Genomic DNA, 5,783 nt, shown 5'->3' with positions numbered 1-5,783 from the left:
GGCAGCTGCCGGTCACCTTGGACAGATGCCATCCCCCCCCCAACCCCCGCCTCCCTGCCTCGAGGTGAGCCAGGGCTGTGCCTGCAACCAGTGCACAAAGTGCTGGGGACAGGACCTGCTCTGCTCTCTGTTTGGCCAGAGAGGAGGCTGTGGCCCCTGGCTGACCACAGCTCCCCTCTATGGCTTTTTTTTTTTTGGTATTTTTTAAAATTGAGGTGTAATGAACATATAAACGTCACGCTTCTAAAGCGTTAAGTTCAGTGGCTTTTAATGTATGGACAGAGCCATGCAACCACCATCACTAATTTCAGAACATTTCCGTCACCCTAAAACGAAACCCAGCCCCCCGGCAACCACCCATCTGCTTTTCATCTCTGGGCATTTGCCTGTTCTGGACAGTTCAGGTACCCGGAATCACGCAATAGGTGGCCTCCTGGGTCTGGCTTCTTTCGCTTGGAGCCGCTCCTGACGTCATCCACACGGCAGCGTGGGTCAGCGCCTCACTCCTTCTTACGGCTGAGTAATACTCCATCGCGCGGACAGAGCACCTGCTGCCAGCCGTCCATCGGCTGGTGGGCATCCGGCCGCTCCCATCTTCGGCTGTTGTGCACAGAGCTGCCCCTGGAAGGAGAAGCCAGCCAGAGCAGCCGACGAACGATCCTCTTGTTAAGGGAAACGTCAAGCCCCACGTTCATATTTTAAGGTTAATTTGTGAATTGAGCCCCAGGAGGGAGACCGTGCCCTTCACATTTTCAGAAGCGCTTTCAGTACCTGAGCAAAGGCGGAGCCGGCCTGCAGACTTGAGTGCCGGGTTCCAATCCCGCTTCCCGGATGCTTGAAGGGGGGAGCAGAGGCTTGGTGGGCCTGCCGTGGCTCAGTGCCCCCGCGAGGGTGGGGGGAGCTCCAAGGGGCCGGGGGTCAAAGGGCCTTCCCTGACCTTGCCACTCCCCCAGAGGCCCAGCAGCCCGGTTTCTTCGTCTGTGAAATGGGAAGATGAGGATGACGTCCACATCCTTGGCTGTTGGAGAGGCAGCGAGCCCAAGCTGGGGGGGCGGGAGCATACCGCGCGGCCGGCGGCTTCGGAGCCCAGGAAGTGAATCGGTGGACCGCGAGGGAAAAGAGGGGGTGCTGAACGGGTCCCGCGTGAATGAGCGGTCGGATGAGCGGAAGCAGAGCAGAGGCTCACCTGCGAATACCAGGGGCCACCTCTTGTCCTTCCGGCCAGAGTGGGAGCTGGGTGCGGGGTCCCCTGAGCCCCTCCCACACCGGGGCGGAGCCCACATGTGGCCTCCTTGACCGCGGGACTAGAATTCAGGCTGAGGCTGCCGCAGGCGCTCAAGGGCCCAAGTGGGGGTGGGGCGAGTTGCCTTCAGCCCTCCGTGTGACGCCTCCTCCTGGCAGCCTGCAGGAGTGCCAGAGCTGGAGGACAGCCCTGCCCCTCTCCGGGGGCAGGGGGCCGGGGGGGCATCCATCTTGGTCTGACCCTATTAAAATGCATGATAAAGGGAAGAAAAGAGTGGGCCAGGAGGTGAAGGGGGTGGAGGAAGCCTTTGTTTGCTCCTCCCTCCAGGACCTCAGCAGCCAAGAAAAAAGGGGCCTGGGGCTTTGTTCTCTTGGGCTGGGGGAGGCAGAGCTCAATGGGCTGACTCTGTGGGAAGGAGTCACCCTCAAACCCCCAGCTGTCTGGGCACCCCATCACCCCTCAGCCGGCCCCGTCCGGCCAGCCTGCAGACCTCGCTGCTCTTGCAAAGATGGTGCTTTGGAACTTTCCTGCCCCCAGAGCTGGTCCCCAGCTCCTGCTGGGGCCCTGAAGCACCCAGGGGGGACAGCCGCCCATGGGCAGGGCCTCCCCCGAGATGGCACTCTGGGAGCTGACACAAGAGTAGGGCCAAGTGGGCAGCCAGTCTTCGTCCTGGTGCTGGAGCAGGGGCCAAGGCTCTCAGAAGCAGACACCCCAACACAGGTGGGGCTGGGCAATCCCTCCACCGGAAGGTAAAGCCACACGGCCCACTGAGGGGCCAGACCCCACGCTTGGGATTCTAATTCCCCCTGGAGGCCACCAGCAGTGAGCCAGGCCAGGGGCAAGGCCTTTTATGAACATGATAGCTTTGACCCTTACGATCACTTCTTATGGGTTGAATTCTATCCCTCTTCCAAAAAGATACGTTGGAGTCCTAACCGCCCCGCTCCACACACCTCCCCATGTGGGCAGGTTTGGAAATGAGGTCATTCACTGCAGAGGTACTCAGCGAAGGTGCAAGCCGATAGGACCGGAGTCCTTACAAGACGATGGGCCACGGGGACACACGGGGAGAAGGGCCCATGCCCCCGGAGGCAGAGATGGGGTGCAGCCACAGCCAAGGCACCCCCAGGAGCCAGAAGAGGCAGGAAGCATCCTTGCCCACAGGTCTCCCCGGGAACACAAACCCTGCAGCACCTTGATTTTAGATTCTGGCCTCCAGAACGGGGAGACGCAACATCCCTGCGGTGGTCAGCCGCTGGGTTTGAGGATAGTCACAGAGCGATTCCTGAGCAAGGATCCCAGCGCTTCGGGGCTGGCGCTGCCCGCCCAACGTCTGCACGCGGGCCTGTCGCCCCCACAGCCCTGCCCACCCCCGTGCTCTGCACAGAGCACCATGCCCTGCGGAATGCAGCCCCTGGGGAGGCTCGGGCCGCGAAGGGCAGCCACTTCTTCTAGAGGAGGACATAGGTTGCCCTCAGAAGGTGTTTGCACAGCGGGGAGAGCGGGGAGCCTGGCACCCCACCACCACCCAGTTGTGTGTTCTAAAGAATGTGCACAAAAAAGGTTTTTCCAGGCCGTGAGCTCAGCCAGCACCTGTATTGTCAGAGTGGAAAAGCCCAGAGGCCGGCTCCATAATTCCTGCATCCTGTCCCTTCTTGGATGCCCTGGAAACCCGCCATCTCCAGGTCCAAAGCTGAGGGTCTTGAACGTGTTGTATGAGCAGATTTGGAACCGCAGCCCGTGATGACAGAAGCCTCCATGCCTGATCTCACTCTCCGCTCAGAGGCTGGGGCTCACGTCAGCTGACCCCTCCCACGGTGCGGGCCCTGCTCTGACAGAATTCACACTCTGGGAGGAGGGACATGGAGGTCACACCCAATGTGTTAGGAGCAGCCTGAGTTCGGAGCAGGGGCCCCTAATTGGCCTGCGAAGCCCGGGAAGGCTTCTTAGAGGAAGTGCCAGGTCTAAAGGATGAGCGGGGTGGGTCAGATGAGCAGGGAAGGGTGCACCAGGCACAGGAACTGCCTGAGCAGGGACCCGGAGAGGACATGGCTCATTATGAGCAAGTGGTTCTGTCTCGCTAGGCAGCAGAGTTGGGGGTGGCTATGGGGAGGCGGGGCACAGCCAGGTCCCACGGTGCCTGACTGTCATGTGGTACAATCTGGGTTTTATCTGAGGGCACTGGGGAGCCACGGAAGGCTTTGCAGGAGAGGAGGAGGGTCATTTTGGAGGAAGAGGTGTGAACTTCTGAACGACGCTCTGGATGTCAGGTGGAGATGCGGGGGGCAGGCACGTCGGCGGAAAGCCCCATAAGAACTCCAAGACATGGTCAGGGGGAGCCCGCGGGGCCCAGGCAGTGGTGTGGGCGTGGGGAGAAAGGGACTGGAACAGTGAAAACACTTCACAGTTCTGGCTCTGTCTGCCTGGCCTGCTCTCTAGAAGGACTCCGCCCCAAACCAGGGGCAGCCCCCCCCCCACCCACAGGGGTTTGGGGTTTCCGTCTACACATACCCAGGTAGTCCACCTGGGTGAGCCACGAGCTCCTGTCTTCACGGGCACTGGGGCTACAGGCCCAGGGGGTGTCCACAAAAACTCACAGCAGGGGCGTGGAGCCTCCAAAGGTCCAGAGTCGTCCTCATCAGAAAGTACTTTGTGTGGTTGTACGAGGTGGGCAGGGGAGCACTCGGTATGCGGTTGGACTCAGCCCTGGGGGGAAAGGGCACAGGAAGGGGTCTTTGTCTCACTGAGGAGGGAAATGCCGGCAGAAACATCATGACGAATGTGATGGTTAATTTTATGTATCCACTTGACTGAGCCAGGGGTGCCCAGATAGCTGGTCAAACATTATTCTGGCTGTCTCTGTGAGGGCATTTCTGGATGAGATTAACACTTGAAGCTGTGGACTGAGTAAAGCAGATGGCCCTCCATAATGTGGGTGGGCCTCATCTAATCAGTTGAAGGCGCGCGCACACACTTTTTTTTTTTTTTTAAGAGAAACAGAGAGACTAACGCTCCCTGAGTAAGAGTGAATTCTCCAGTGGCTGCCTTCACATTTTATTTGCACCACTGTTCTTCTGGATCTCCTCTTGCTGGTCCACACTGCAGATCTGGACTTGTCAGCCTCTGTGACCTTGTGTGCCAATTCCTCATAAGAAATGTTTTCCTCTCTCTATGCACATCGTCCTGGTTCCGTCTCTCTGGAGAACACTGAGTCACAGCACAAGGCTCCCCCCGCCAGGGCTGGCTGGCACCAACCCTGTGGGGCAGCCTGGGCCCTGTTCCCCTGCCCTTCAGATATTGGCCTCCAGCAGCAAGGGAAGCAGGTTGGGGGTGGGGGGCTCAGCAAATGGGGGCAGGGCTCAGGTGCCGTTGTCAAGACGCCAGCCTTCCCGGGAGAACAGGCCGTGCTCTTTGATCGTCGTGGGTCTGGGGTCACCAGCTGAGTTTCAGCTATCATCACAAAGCCCCACCGAGGTGGGCTGCCCCTAAATGGCACAGGGCAAAGCCACATAGGAGAGGATGATGGGGGTGGGACCTGTGCTCTGCTCAGGTTTGGGCAGATCCAGTAAGAGGTGGCCTCAGGCGCCATATTGGAAAGGACCCCACTGAGGACCTTACTGGTGGTCTTTGGAGAGAGGCACTTACTTGTCCCATGTCTGATGGCCAAGCTGGGGTCAAGAGACTGTCAAGTTGGCCTTTTATTCCTCCTGGCGGGAGATGCTCCCCCCAGCCCATCTTCCGCCCTGCCCACTTAGGCTTACAGTGAGGATGCCTTTCCTGGAAAGAACGGTCTCTAAGGTGGATTGGTTCAGACAGCTGAGTGCGAGCACCTTGCCGGCCTGGTTTTGCCCGGCTCCCAGCCTAGCACAGCCAGCCCGTGGGCAGTGTGTGGCAAGCAGGGCTCGGTGACCCACAGCCCCTCTGCCTCCCCCAGCCAGGTTCCATCAGCCTGATCCACGGTGGCCCGGGGGTTCACTGAGACGCCCCCTCCTCCCACCTGGTCCAGCGAAGCAGCCTCGCCATTGGTCCCACGGCCTGGGCTTCCGTGCCAGATTTCTTTGAAGATTCACCCCTGCAGCTTATACCACCAAATCGGGCAGACTGAAGCTCAGGGCTCGGCCATGTCTCCCTCCAGGTGACGGCCACCGCAGGAGGAATGGAAGCCAGGCCTCCACCCAGGGCACCTGCCTCTACCTCGCAGGGTCAGGTCCTCAGGGATCAGGTGTCTGTGAAAACTATCCCTAGAGAATCATCCTGAAGCTCCGTTTCCAGCCAGGGCTAGGGTTCCAGAGGTCGCCCCGAGCCTGATACGAACACAACATATCGAATAAACTCCTTTCCCTCTCAGCACCTCTGGGAGGTTGGGGGTGTTTGTCAGGCTTCCCTCGTCCGCTTGGCCCATTTTGACTAGGGTCCTTTTTGCTCAGGGCTGGGGAGACGAAGGGGGAGACAGCTCAGCCGTCAGTGAGTTTACCGTCTGGCGGAAAGGTGGCCTGAAGCTGCCCTTTCCATCCGGGGCGTCCTTTGTATTCTTCTCCGC

The 5,783-nt window shown here is 59.6% G+C and overlaps 1 long non-coding RNA gene across 1 annotated transcript; it reads right to left on the bottom strand.

Annotated features, from left to right (window-relative positions):
• Positions 1-543: 543 nt before the first annotated feature.
• LOC116641158 lies at positions 544-1,087 on the bottom strand. Its single transcript, XR_004301142.1, has 3 exons — positions 1,064-1,087; positions 772-978; positions 544-621 (listed from the first exon to the last, which is right to left on the bottom strand). It is a non-coding gene; the product is annotated as an uncharacterized LOC116641158 (long non-coding RNA).
• Between the last annotated feature and the right edge of the window lie 4,696 nt (positions 1,088-5,783).

This window comes from Phoca vitulina, unplaced genomic scaffold, assembly GCF_004348235.1.
Source record: "Phoca vitulina isolate PV1807 unplaced genomic scaffold, GSC_HSeal_1.0 scaffold21, whole genome shotgun sequence".
Lineage (NCBI taxonomy): Eukaryota > Metazoa > Chordata > Mammalia > Carnivora > Phocidae > Phoca > Phoca vitulina.
This window is presented reverse-complemented; position numbering and strand designations above follow the sequence as displayed.